This window comes from Pieris napi, chromosome 5 (genome assembly GCF_905475465.1).
Source record: "Pieris napi chromosome 5, ilPieNapi1.2, whole genome shotgun sequence".
NCBI lineage: Eukaryota > Metazoa > Arthropoda > Insecta > Lepidoptera > Pieridae > Pieris > Pieris napi.
The window spans coordinates 2,057,933-2,073,267 of record NC_062238.1 but is presented as its reverse complement, the minus strand read 5'-3'; the positions used below and the strand labels follow the sequence as shown (position 1 = coordinate 2,073,267).

At 34.5% G+C, this 15,335-nt stretch overlaps 1 protein-coding gene across 7 annotated transcripts in view; it reads left to right on the top strand.

Moving 5' to 3' along the window:
- Positions 1-15,335, top strand: part of LOC125049347 (protein tramtrack, beta isoform) — a 357,718-nt gene that overhangs the window by 249,786 nt on the left and 92,597 nt on the right. The gene's annotated exons all lie outside the window — the stretch shown is intronic.

Below are 15,335 nucleotides of genomic sequence, written 5' to 3'. Positions count from 1 at the left end.
CAACAAATACCCCGAACAGCCCGCTTCTGCAGCACAAATATGGATTGAACCTCTGCAGCAGCACCCCACAATAAAATGCCGTACGACATAACGCTATGAAAGTAGCTATGATACACAATTTTAGCCGTGTCCTCATCAGTAAACTGTCGGATTTTCTTTACTGCATATGCTGCAGAGCTCAGCCTATTCGAAAGAGTCTCTATGTGTGGGCCCCATTGGAGTTTACTATCTATTGTTATGCCTAGAAAAACAGTTTTGTCAACAAAGTTTAGTTCACTGTCCTTAATTTTCAGGTTACCAATATCTCGCTTTACGCTAGTAGTTGTAAATCTAATACATTTTGTTTTATTCTCATTAAGCAATAAGTTATTTACATTAAACCAGTTAACTATACGAGAGATAGAATTTAATGATAATAATAAAATGATGTTAACATAGATGGCGTTCATTTGAGTTATTGAATAAAGAGCAAATATGACGTAAATACTTTTCTTTTAATTTTTAAATGAGTTAGTCCGTCCGGCGGAGAATCATTAAGGGATTTGAGGTCGCTATGCTAGCAGCATGCTACGTTATATTAAAAAACTAATTATTTTGGAGAAAAACTTAAATGACTTATAAAAATTATATTGTCCAGATGCTAGTTAGTAAAACCTTATTGGTCCGCTCATTATAAGGTAATGATTGAAATGGTGCAAAAGAAGTTCCTTAGAACCTTATATAAAAGAAGACACAACTTCTTTCCGTACCTCATTCCAAAATTCTCGAGGGTATGAATCATTAGAACTTCATAGGGATTTAGCTTTGATCAAATTTGGTATAAGGATAATTAATAACGAATCGGAAAGCGCATACTTTTTGGGAGAGATTATGAGACTGTACGTTCCGGACAATTATCACCACTGCCGATAACAACCTTTCTGCTGTGGTTTCGACTCGTACTGTCCAGCGTCAAAAAGCTCCCATTCCCCGTTAACTAGCAGCTTAATAGTTTTCTCTACTCTTCGCCGGAAAGCGACTGATTTGTAAAGCGGTATAGTTTTAAAAATATACTTTGAAAAGATTAATAGATAGTTTCTTGTTGATTTTATAAAAGTTGCTTGATTGTATAATGGTTTTGTAATATTTATGGCTGAAATTTGGCTGTGTATGGGCTGTAAATAAATATTCTCTTGCCGCACTCTCTTAGATTTTGTTTTAATACATCACCGCAACGTGTTTTTCACATGAAAGAATTTTATTAAGGAACTATTATAACGAACATATAATGTATTTCTTACACAAAACATATAAATTATAACATTATTACTCAAATGTCACGCAACACAGGTCAAATGTCAATTCTGCGAAGTGTCACCAAAGAGTTTCGATTACTTTTTTCTGCCTTCGTTCGCATTTGTCTAGTTTCTATACATTTGATATTACTATTTCCTCTTCCCCTCGGACCGCGAAAGCGTTAAGACGTGTAAGCTTACGTAAAATATTTTATAAAAATTAAATATAATATCTTGTCCGCAAATTTGGTGAAGTACCAGGCGCCCATAACGCGCAAGAAGTCAATTAACTACGGGTGAGAAGGACAACAACAGTGAACGAAACAGTTTCGTGAGCTACGCTTTACTTTGCGTACGCGCCGATGCGACGCTAGAATAAAGCTGTGCGTGAGTCATATTAATTAATCGCTTAGTGCAATTTAAAGGCGAAAGCGGTAGCGGAGCAAAAAATAAGGGTCTGGCCCAAGTATAAATTCATATTCAATTTTGTGTTTTCCCAATTAGTGAATCTATAAGATGCCAAAAGTTCAACGCTCTCCTATGGCCAATAAATCACAAAGTGTTTCTGAGCCAAACGTCGACAAAATGGAAACTTTTCACACAGACCTTTACGGTGACAATGAACCACCGAGCTATGTTCAACAACGTCAAAAAAGGGCTAGAGAGCATGGATTTGAGGATGAATTATTAAGTTTTAAAAAAGAGATGAAAGATATGATTAAGTCATTGTTTGCGGAACAACAAAAAGAGCTTAAAAAAATAACGTCTGCCCAAGTAGAGATCAGAGAGAGTAATACCAACATAGAAAGTAGCCTTGCATTCCTCTCATCGCAACATGAAGACCTTAGGAAGAAAATAGAACAGCTTGAAGTACGTTTAAAGCAAGACAGAGAACAAATTATAATTTTAGAGGACAAGCTTGAGGAATTGCAGCGGGAACAACGTAAGGCTAATATTGAAATAAAAAATATGCCAAAACTACCCACAGAATCAAAGGAAGACTTAATAAACATGGTTGTAAGCTTATCAAAATCCCTGAATAGCGGTATTAAAAAAGATGATATCAAAGACATATACAGGCTAAAAGGGAAAAGAGATTCTAATAAAACGAATACTCCAATAATTGTTGAGTTATCATCCTCGATTCTTAAATCAGATTTACTAAAATCTTGTAAAACCTACAACATCAAAAATAAAGAAAAGCTACGAGCGAAGCATCTGGGAGCTACTAAAAATGAAGAAACTGCAGTGTTTATCTCCGAGCAGCTCACTGCGAAAGGCGCTAGACTACACTTTCTCGCTCGCGATCTAGCTAAATCAAAAGACTACAAGTTCTGTTGGACTTCTTACGGACGTGTTTACCTAAGAAAGAATGAAAACACCCCGGTAATTAAGGTCAAAAACGAATCACAGGTACACAGCCTCATGCAGGCATGACTCTTTAACTATTGTCCTTTTTTTGTAAAAATTTTTTCTTGTTATACCATTATTAAACAGTTTTTTCTAAAAAACAATAGTCACAAACCTTTACACTACATATACTATTTACACTCACGCACTGATACACTCACATATATTAAACACTATTCTAGTGCGATCTCACTTTATCTCATGGCTCATGGCTACAAACACGTCACAAGTGATTATAAACATTTATTCAATCTCGGCTTTACTGCGAATTTCTTATCCCAAGTAAATTATAATTTCTCGAAGTGTACGGAAAGTATCTGGTTACTCATTTATGGATAGTCAGACTACAATCATGTACGAATTAGATAACATACAAATAGCCCAATCTAATGTCCATACTATAAATGACTTTTCAAGACAGACAACCATACAAAAATCTGATTTCACGATAATATCACAAAATATAAGAAGCATTTACAATAATTTTGATGATCTTTTAATAACTCTATCTGAGTTCAAATTTCAAGCTGATGTAATAACACTGACCGAGGGATGGATCGATCCACACAAGCCTATACCCCAAATGGATAACTACACTCACTTCGTTACAAGCCGCCATCTAAATCGTAGTGATGGCGTAGTTGTCTACATAAAATGCAACCATAAAACTATCGTTCAAGAAATAAATTTAAAACATGCATCTTGCTTACAAGTCAAAGTAGGTAACTATACCATGTTGTGTATTTATCGCTCCCCGTCTAACCTTAACGCTGAAAATTTTATAGATTCATTAAATAGTCACTTAGTAACTTTACAAACTCAGAATAACATTATAATAACAGGAGACATCAACATAAATCTAATACAAAAATCCAGTGAAACATCTCAGGAGCGCTCGAACCGATTACATTACCTCAATATGCTAGCCATGCATGGCCTGCTCCCGGGTCATACACTGCCTACTCGAGATAGCAATTGCATAGATCATTTCATACTAAAACTTGATAGGTGCATAGGTACGTGTGCGTCTATTACCGTTATTGATTCTACAGTTACTGATCATAAAATGTTATTCTTAAAACTATCCTACCTCGCTAAGTCGAATTACAATACCTCGAAAATTAAATCTTCAATCAACATGGAAGGCGCTTTAAGTTATTTAAAAAACAGCAACATAAATGATCTAATTTACTATAATAACCCTATAATCTTAACTAATAAATTAATATCTATTTTAAAGCAGTGTATTCAATCCAATACTATCACTAGAGCTATCCCGAATAAGGAACGCCTTATTAAACCATGGATTACCTTAGGAATTGTTAGATGTATTCGTAATAGAAATGCTATGCAAGCAAAACTCCGAGCTGATCCTCATAATGAAATTCTTAAAATTACATACAGGAGATATAGGAATTTCTGCAATAGTTTAATAAAGAAAGTCAAACGTAAATATGAAAATGAAGACCTTGCTAAGAGTATAAAAAACCCGAAAACTTTGTGGAAGAAAATAAATACCCTCACTTATCGTAACCAACCTAAAACGCAAAATCTAGAATTACTAAATTTAAATGTTTCTCCTCAAAATTCGGTTAATTTGGTAAACGATTATTTTTCAAACATTGGTAAAAACTTAGCTAAAGAGATAATTCCAGTTACGACGTTACATAATAGAACAGATGTGATTAGACCCAACTGTTCCCAGGTCTCGTCTTTTGTGCTTCTAGAAACTGACCCTCATGAAGTATACCTGACTATTGTGAGTCTCAAAACTGACAGTGCTCCTGGCTGGGATGGTATAAGCACCAAGTTTCTTAAATATACTAGGGAGCTAGTTGTGCCCATAATTACTCATTTGGTTAATCTCTGCTTCCGACAGGGAGTGTTTCCACCTGCGCTAAAACAAGCAATTATTACACCTGTGTACAAGAATGGTAACAGAGAAGATGTTTCAAATTATCGCCCAATCTCCGTTCTCACTGCCATATCAAAAGTACTTGAAAAATTAATTAATAAAAGACTAATTACCTACCTCCAGAAGTATAGTCTACTTTCAGACTCACAATTCGGTTTTAGACAGGGTCTGTCAACCGAAGATGCAGTTACCTCACTATCTTGTCATATTGTTAATGAAGTTGATAAAGGTAATAAATGTATCACAGTTTTTATCGACTTAAAAAAGGCATTTGATACGGTTTCTGTCCCTATTCTGGTGCAGAGACTAGAGAACATTGGTATTAGGGGTATTCCACTCACATTGTTCGCTGATTACCTCAGTGAACGAAAGCAAGCAGTTAAAATAGGTCAATACATCAGCGAACAATCTGACGTCACATATGGGGTCCCACAAGGTAGTGTTCTGGGGCCGACCTTATTCTTAATCTACATAAACAGCTTATGCGATTTAAGAATTGATAGTGGGAAAGTCTACTCCTACGCGGATGACACTGCTGTTGTCTTCACTGGGAAAACTATTGACTCGGTGCGTCGACATACAGAAATAGGGCTTTCCAAAATAGATAACTGGTTAAGAGAAAACTTATTATCATTAAACGTAAGTAAAACTAACTACATTTTCTTCAGTAAATACAATAGCGCCCAACCTCAAACAGATCTAGAAATAAAAATACATAACTGTAGCACCAGAGTAAACTGTACATGTAAAACTATAAATAAAGTTCATCACACTAAATATCTAGGAGTGGTAGTTGATCAAAGAATGTCATGGCATGAGCACCTAGAACAAGTTATAAGTAGGATTCGAAAGCTTATTTGGACATTTAAAACTCTAAGGCACATCGCTGACAAACATCTACTAATACAGATATACACATCGCTGGCTCAGTCAATTTTAGTGTACTGTATCCCAGTTTGGGGGGGTGCTACAAAGATGAAGTTCCTGGAACTGGAGAGGGCACAAAGAATTTTACTAAAAGTAATGATGTTTAAGCCTTATAGATTTTCCACCTCTGATCTTTATGCCTCTTGTGGTGTCTTATCGGTCAGGCAACTGTACATTTTTTGCACTACCTTAAGATTGCACAAGTCTCTTAAATATGATGGTCGCAAACTGAGCAAAAGACGCAAATATACTGTTGCTCCTGTTGAGAGATCTAAATCAGTTTTTGCTATGAGACAATTTCAATGCCAAGCTGCTAAACTTTATAATAAATTAAATAAAATATTAAATATATACACATTGAATAAACATGAATGTAAAACGTCGCTACTTAACATCCTAGAAACATTTAGCTATGAAGACACTGAAGCCTTTGTAGGTAATCATGAATCATAATACACTAGTAAATAGTCAACTTCTACAATCAGTCATGAAAATTCATTCTCATAAACACACAAACACACACACACACATACACATACACACATATATCATTATTCACATTTTAACCTTAGATTATGTTTAGTAAATTGTAAAATTGTAATACTTAGCTTAGCTATACGTGTTAAATTAAATTATAATTAGTTAGTACATCTATGTAATGGAAGAGCGGGTTCTCCTAACACAAGTGCTTATGCGCTTAAAAGGAGGTCCCAATCACTTATCAGCTATTGTAAAATCTTTGAGATAACGAATAAAGATTTTTTTTTTTTTTTTTTTTTTTAATTTAAATTCTTGCTTTTATGTAAGTGATATTAAAATAGTTTGTTTTGTTTTAGGACTCAGTTTCGTGACATCAAAACATGGCAACACTATGCTCCAGTATGAAGGTTATAATTTCAGCAATGACAAGCGTAATAGTACGGAGTTTATAAAAAAATGGGTTTGCACAAGAAAAAATTCAGGCTGCAAAGCCTTCATACGTACAATTGATAATAAAATTTATAAAATTGGTAATACGCACACACATTATAAGTGGGTATAATTTATTATTTAGCATCTTTTACAGATAAAAAAAGGCTAGATGTTTTACTAACAATTATTTTCACTACATAAATAATTGTCTCACATTTGTGACAGACATTTATTTATTTATGTATTTATTAACACTTCGTTGCATGAACATATATATAATCGATTAATATAATTAAATAAAAAGGAGTGCAACTGGCGGCCTTATCGCTTTCGAGCGATAACTTCCGGGCAATCACTGTGAGAAAAAAAAAATGCTGCTTACCTTAGCTTAGCTATATTTTTGTGTGAATTAGAAAAAGCATAAGACATATAGTCATTGAGACAAAAGTAATGTAACAAAACAAAGCAATTAAAACTTATGTAAACAGTGATCGGGACAATATTAAAAAAAAGACACAAGCAAAAGAAAAAGTGCACATAATCGCGATAATTTTGGATCAGTTAGTACGAAGTTAAGGATACGATGTGGACAGGTTATGTTTGTACAGTACCGATTTAAAGGAAGATAGAGAAAGACCTAAGCTATATGTCCACTTAAAATAACCTATCGGTAAAGAGAAAGAGAAAGAGACCTTTATTGGTAAGGGGTTAAATGTTTATTAATAAGTATTCTAATAGGTTTACGTTTAGGACGGCTTAAATCTTGCTTTGCTAACTTTTAGAATATATACAGTAATCTATTAGTTAATAAATTTTAAAACTATTACCTTGGTTTGATTTTACCTTAAGCTTACCGTTATGTTTGCAATTATTGAACTTTTTTTTGTACAAAAAAATATAAACGATTTTACAACAAATGGAAGTCATTCACCAGCTTAATACCCGAAAAAGAACAAATTTAAGCGTTCGACCAACCGGGTTCCAGAAGATAAACCACTCCTTTTATAATTATTATATTCGTTTTTACACCAAACTCCCAAGTAAAATAGAGAATTATTACTGAATAAATTCAAAACTCTGGTGCTCGCAAGTGTGTTGCGACCTTTATGGAATCGGTACGAAATACTTCTATGGGTAACTGTCAGATGCTGGTGCGGCAAAAAGTGCCTTTAAAAGGCTCAGTTGTGGACTCCAGTGAGCTTCCGTCCTGCCCTTCAGGCGATTGACCACCCCACGTCAGCCCAAGCCGAAGTCCGAGTCTCGCAGGAGATGCCTTTGCGCTATTCGCGGGAAAACATTCATTCCAGCCGAGCTACGCTCGCTAAAACAGGCCGAATTGAGCTGTAAAGGCCCTTAAGGCCAACAGCGTGATTCCATCCCAAAAAAACGGGTTTGGAACTGTGTACACATGGTGTGTTGCCGATTCTTTTTTTTTTATTTGGCTGGATACGTTCTTAGGATTAAAGATAAGGACTAAAAGCTCATTTAATGGACAGCAAAATAAGAAACTCTGTAACTTCCAATAACTGTTGAAGTAGCAACAGAGAATGCGAATAGTATGAGTTGAGCGAGTGAAAATTTGAATGAATAAACCATGTAAGCATAGTACTTAGTACATAGTCAATATAAGTTTTGACAAATTAAATATTTTTTAATGTTTAGAGGCAGGGAAGGCTCACGGCCCGCCCTTAAACTCAAAAGTTTAAGGGCGTTTAAGTTTATTCAACTAGGGATAGCTACTTTATTGGGAGGATCAAAAAAGTATGAGTGGTTGTAACCCTACTGAAATTTACTAATATTTGTCATATAAATGTTTACTTCTATTAATATTATTATTGACTTTTTAGATATACATTTTTTCTTATCGCCAAGAGGACATGATGTTGCTGTGTACGATGGCTATAAATTCGGTTTGGACAAAAGAGGGACGACAGGAACAAAGAAGAGATGGGTTTGCACAAGTCACAGTCGTAAGGGGTGTAAGGCCTTTTTTATCACAGTTTGCGATAAATTTGCTAAATTTGGGAATGCCCACAATCATTAGAATTTCAAAAGACCAGAAAAAAGGTAACTTTACTACTTTAACATAGATTTGAAATATAATTATATATTCCCAGGTTTTGGCATATCTCATTCATTCAATTTTAAAAGAATCCGTAATCCGTCCGAAAGTCCGAGTCTCGCAGGAGATGTCTTTGCGCTAGTCACGGGAAAACATTCATTCCAGCCGAGCTACGCTCGCTAAAACAGGCCGAATTGAGCTGTAAAGGCCCTTAAGGCCAACAGCGTGATTCCATCCCAAAAAAACGGGTTTGGAACTGTGTACACATGGTGTGTTGCCGATTCTTTTTTTTTTATTTGGCTGGATACGTTCTTAGGATTAAAGATAAGGACTAAAAGATCATTTAATGGACTGGAATCCAATAACAGTGGAAGTAGCAACAGAGAATGCGAATAGTATTAGTTGAGCGAGTGAAAATTTGAATGAATAAACCATGTAAGCATAGTACTTAGTACATAGTCAATATAAGTTTTAACAAATTAAATATTTTTTAATGTTTAGGGGCAGGGAAGGCTCACGGCCCGCCCTTAAACTCAACATTCAACTAGGGATAGCTACTTTATTGCGAGGATCGAAAAACTATGAGTGGTTGTAACACTACTGAAATTTACTAATATTTTTCATATAAATGTTTACTCCTATTAATATTATTATTGACTTTTTAGATATACATTATTTCTTATCGCCAAGAGGACATGATGTTGCTGTGTACGATGGCTATAAATTCGGTTTGGTCAAAAGAGGGACGTCTGGAACAAAGAAGAGATGGGTTTGCACAAGTCACAGTCGTAAGGGATGTAAGGCCTTTTTTATCACAATTTGCGATCAATTTGCTAAATTTGGGAATGCCCACAATCATTAGAATTTCAAAAGACCAGAAAAAAGGTAACAATACTACTTTAAATTAGATTTGAAATATAATAAAATATTCCCAGGTTTTGGCATATCTCATTCATTCAATTTTAAAAGAAGAAAAGCCTTCTATTCGTAACATAAAGTATTAACATATAAGACTTATTCTAATGATATATAATATAATTATATTGTGTGTGTAAACATAAGCTCGCTAGAGAGCATGGATTTGAGGATGAATTATTAAGTTTTAAAAAAGAGATGAAAGATATGATTAAGTCATTGTTTGCGGAACAACAAAAAGAGCTTAAAAAAATAACGTCTGCCCAAGTAGAGATCAGAGAGAGTAATACCAACATAGAAAGTAGCCTTGCATTCCTCTCATCGCAACATGAAGACCTTAGGAAGAAAATAGAACAGCTTGAAGTACGTTTAAAGCAAGACAGAGAACAAATTATAATTTTAGAGGACAAGCTTGAGGAATTGCAGCGGGAACAACGTAAGGCTAATATTGAAATAAAAAATATGCCAAAACTACCCACAGAATCAAAGGAAGACTTAATAAACATGGTTGTAAGCTTATCAAAATCCCTGAATAGCGGTATTAAAAAAGATGATATCAAAGACATATACAGGCTAAAAGGGAAAAGAGATTCTAATAAAACGAATACTCCAATAATTGTTGAGTTATCATCCTCGATTCTTAAATCAGATTTACTAAAATCTTGTAAAACCTACAACATCAAAAATAAAGAAAAGCTACGAGCGAAGCATCTGGGAGCTACTAAAAATGAAGAAACTGCAGTGTTTATCTCCGAGCAGCTCACTGCGAAAGGCGCTAGACTACACTTTCTCGCTCGCGATCTAGCTAAATCAAAAGACTACAAGTTCTGTTGGACTTCTTACGGACGTGTTTACCTAAGAAAGAATGAAAACACCCCGGTAATTAAGGTCAAAAACGAATCACAGGTACACAGCCTCATGCAGGCATGACTCTTTAACTATTGTCCTTTTTTTGTAAAAATTTTTTCTTGTTATACCATTATTAAACAGTTTTTTCTAAAAAACAATAGTCACAAACCTTTACACTACATATACTATTTACACTCACGCACTGATACACTCACATATATTAAACACTATTCTAGTGCGATCTCACTTTATCTCATGGCTCATGGCTACAAACACGTCACAAGTGATTATAAACATTTATTCAATCTCGGCTTTACTGCGAATTTCTTATCCCAAGTAAATTATAATTTCTCGAAGTGTACGGAAAGTATCTGGTTACTCATTTATGGATAGTCAGACTACAATCATGTACGAATTAGATAACATACAAATAGCCCAATCTAATGTCCATACTATAAATGACTTTTCAAGACAGACAACCATACAAAAATCTGATTTCACGATAATATCACAAAATATAAGAAGCATTTACAATAATTTTGATGATCTTTTAATAACTCTATCTGAGTTCAAATTTCAAGCTGATGTAATAACACTGACCGAGGGATGGATCGATCCACACAAGCCTATACCCCAAATGGATAACTACACTCACTTCGTTACAAGCCGCCATCTAAATCGTAGTGATGGCGTAGTTGTCTACATAAAATGCAACCATAAAACTATCGTTCAAGAAATAAATTTAAAACATGCATCTTGCTTACAAGTCAAAGTAGGTAACTATACCATGTTGTGTATTTATCGCTCCCCGTCTAACCTTAACGCTGAAAATTTTATAGATTCATTAAATAGTCACTTAGTAACTTTACAAACTCAGAATAACATTATAATAACAGGAGACATCAACATAAATCTAATACAAAAATCCAGTGAAACATCTCAGGAGCGCTCGAACCGATTACATTACCTCAATATGCTAGCCATGCATGGCCTGCTCCCGGGTCATACACTGCCTACTCGAGATAGCAATTGCATAGATCATTTCATACTAAAACTTGATAGGTGCATAGGTACGTGTGCGTCTATTACCGTTATTGATTCTACAGTTACTGATCATAAAATGTTATTCTTAAAACTATCCTACCTCGCTAAGTCGAATTACAATACCTCGAAAATTAAATCTTCAATCAACATGGAAGGCGCTTTAAGTTATTTAAAAAACAGCAACATAAATGATCTAATTTACTATAATAACCCTATAATCTTAACTAATAAATTAATATCTATTTTAAAGCAGTGTATTCAATCCAATACTATCACTAGAGCTATCCCGAATAAGGAACGCCTTATTAAACCATGGATTACCTTAGGAATTGTTAGATGTATTCGTAATAGAAATGCTATGCAAGCAAAACTCCGAGCTGATCCTCATAATGAAATTCTTAAAATTACATACAGGAGATATAGGAATTTCTGCAATAGTTTAATAAAGAAAGTCAAACGTAAATATGAAAATGAAGACCTTGCTAAGAGTATAAAAAACCCGAAAACTTTGTGGAAGAAAATAAATACCCTCACTTATCGTAACCAACCTAAAACGCAAAATCTAGAATTACTAAATTTAAATGTTTCTCCTCAAAATTCGGTTAATTTGGTAAACGATTATTTTTCAAACATTGGTAAAAACTTAGCTAAAGAGATAATTCCAGTTACGACGTTACATAATAGAACAGATGTGATTAGACCCAACTGTTCCCAGGTCTCGTCTTTTGTGCTTCTAGAAACTGACCCTCATGAAGTATACCTGACTATTGTGAGTCTCAAAACTGACAGTGCTCCTGGCTGGGATGGTATAAGCACCAAGTTTCTTAAATATACTAGGGAGCTAGTTGTGCCCATAATTACTCATTTGGTTAATCTCTGCTTCCGACAGGGAGTGTTTCCACCTGCGCTAAAACAAGCAATTATTACACCTGTGTACAAGAATGGTAACAGAGAAGATGTTTCAAATTATCGCCCAATCTCCGTTCTCACTGCCATATCAAAAGTACTTGAAAAATTAATTAATAAAAGACTAATTACCTACCTCCAGAAGTATAGTCTACTTTCAGACTCACAATTCGGTTTTAGACAGGGTCTGTCAACCGAAGATGCAGTTACCTCACTATCTTGTCATATTGTTAATGAAGTTGATAAAGGTAATAAATGTATCACAGTTTTTATCGACTTAAAAAAGGCATTTGATACGGTTTCTGTCCCTATTCTGGTGCAGAGACTAGAGAACATTGGTATTAGGGGTATTCCACTCACATTGTTCGCTGATTACCTCAGTGAACGAAAGCAAGCAGTTAAAATAGGTCAATACATCAGCGAACAATCTGACGTCACATATGGGGTCCCACAAGGTAGTGTTCTGGGGCCGACCTTATTCTTAATCTACATAAACAGCTTATGCGATTTAAGAATTGATAGTGGGAAAGTCTACTCCTACGCGGATGACACTGCTGTTGTCTTCACTGGGAAAACTATTGACTCGGTGCGTCGACATACAGAAATAGGGCTTTCCAAAATAGATAACTGGTTAAGAGAAAACTTATTATCATTAAACGTAAGTAAAACTAACTACATTTTCTTCAGTAAATACAATAGCGCCCAACCTCAAACAGATCTAGAAATAAAAATACATAACTGTAGCACCAGAGTAAACTGTACATGTAAAACTATAAATAAAGTTCATCACACTAAATATCTAGGAGTGGTAGTTGATCAAAGAATGTCATGGCATGAGCACCTAGAACAAGTTATAAGTAGGATTCGAAAGCTTATTTGGACATTTAAAACTCTAAGGCACATCGCTGACAAACATCTACTAATACAGATATACACATCGCTGGCTCAGTCAATTTTAGTGTACTGTATCCCAGTTTGGGGGGGTGCTACAAAGATGAAGTTCCTGGAACTGGAGAGGGCACAAAGAATTTTACTAAAAGTAATGATGTTTAAGCCTTATAGATTTTCCACCTCTGATCTTTATGCCTCTTGTGGTGTCTTATCGGTCAGGCAACTGTACATTTTTTGCACTACCTTAAGATTGCACAAGTCTCTTAAATATGATGGTCGCAAACTGAGCAAAAGACGCAAATATACTGTTGCTCCTGTTGAGAGATCTAAATCAGTTTTTGCTATGAGACAATTTCAATGCCAAGCTGCTAAACTTTATAATAAATTAAATAAAATATTAAATATATACACATTGAATAAACATGAATGTAAAACGTCGCTACTTAACATCCTAGAAACATTTAGCTATGAAGACACTGAAGCCTTTGTAGGTAATCATGAATCATAATACACTAGTAAATAGTCAACTTCTACAATCAGTCATGAAAATTCATTCTCATAAACACACAAACACACACACACACATACACATACACACATATATCATTATTCACATTTTAACCTTAGATTATGTTTAGTAAATTGTAAAATTGTAATACTTAGCTTAGCTATACGTGTTAAATTAAATTATAATTAGTTAGTACATCTATGTAATGGAAGAGCGGGTTCTCCTAACACAAGTGCTTATGCGCTTAAAAGGAGGTCCCAATCACTTATCAGCTATTGTAAAATCTTTGAGATAACGAATAAAGATTTTTTTTTTTTTTTTTTTTTTTAATTTAAATTCTTGCTTTTATGTAAGTGATATTAAAATAGTTTGTTTTGTTTTAGGACTCAGTTTCGTGACATCAAAACATGGCAACACTATGCTCCAGTATGAAGGTTATAATTTCAGCAATGACAAGCGTAATAGTACGGAGTTTATAAAAAAATGGGTTTGCACAAGAAAAAATTCAGGCTGCAAAGCCTTCATACGTACAATTGATAATAAAATTTATAAAATTGGTAATACGCACACACATTATAAGTGGGTATAATTTATTATTTAGCATCTTTTACAGATAAAAAAAGGCTAGATGTTTTACTAACAATTATTTTCACTACATAAATAATTGTCTCACATTTGTGACAGACATTTATTTATTTATGTATTTATTAACACTTCGTTGCATGAACATATATATAATCGATTAATATAATTAAATAAAAAGGAGTGCAACTGGCGGCCTTATCGCTTTCGAGCGATAACTTCCGGGCAATCACTGTGAGAAAAAAAAAATGCTGCTTACCTTAGCTTAGCTATATTTTTGTGTGAATTAGAAAAAGCATAAGACATATAGTCATTGAGACAAAAGTAATGTAACAAAACAAAGCAATTAAAACTTATGTAAACAGTGATCGGGACAATATTAAAAAAAAGACACAAGCAAAAGAAAAAGTGCACATAATCGCGATAATTTTGGATCAGTTAGTACGAAGTTAAGGATACGATGTGGACAGGTTATGTTTGTACAGTACCGATTTAAAGGAAGATAGAGAAAGACCTAAGCTATATGTCCACTTAAAATAACCTATCGGTAAAGAGAAAGAGAAAGAGACCTTTATTGGTAAGGGGTTAAATGTTTATTAATAAGTATTCTAATAGGTTTACGTTTAGGACGGCTTAAATCTTGCTTTGCTAACTTTTAGAATATATACAGTAATCTATTAGTTAATAAATTTTAAAACTATTACCTTGGTTTGATTTTACCTTAAGCTTACCGTTATGTTTGCAATTATTGAACTTTTTTTTGTACAAAAAAATATAAACGATTTTACAACAAATGGAAGTCATTCACCAGCTTAATACCCGAAAAAGAACAAATTTAAGCGTTCGACCAACCGGGTTCCAGAAGATAAACCACTCCTTTTATAATTATTATATTCGTTTTTACACCAAACTCCCAAGTAAAATAGAGAATTATTACTGAATAAATTCAAAACTCTGGTGCTCGCAAGTGTGTTGCGACCTTTATGGAATCGGTACGAAATACTTCTATGGGTAACTGTCAGATGCTGGTGCGGCAAAAAGTGCCTTTAAAAGGCTCAGTTGTGGACTCCAGTGAGCTTCCGTCCTGCCCTTCAGGCGATTGACCACCCCACGTCAGCCCAAGCCGAAGTCCGAGTCTCG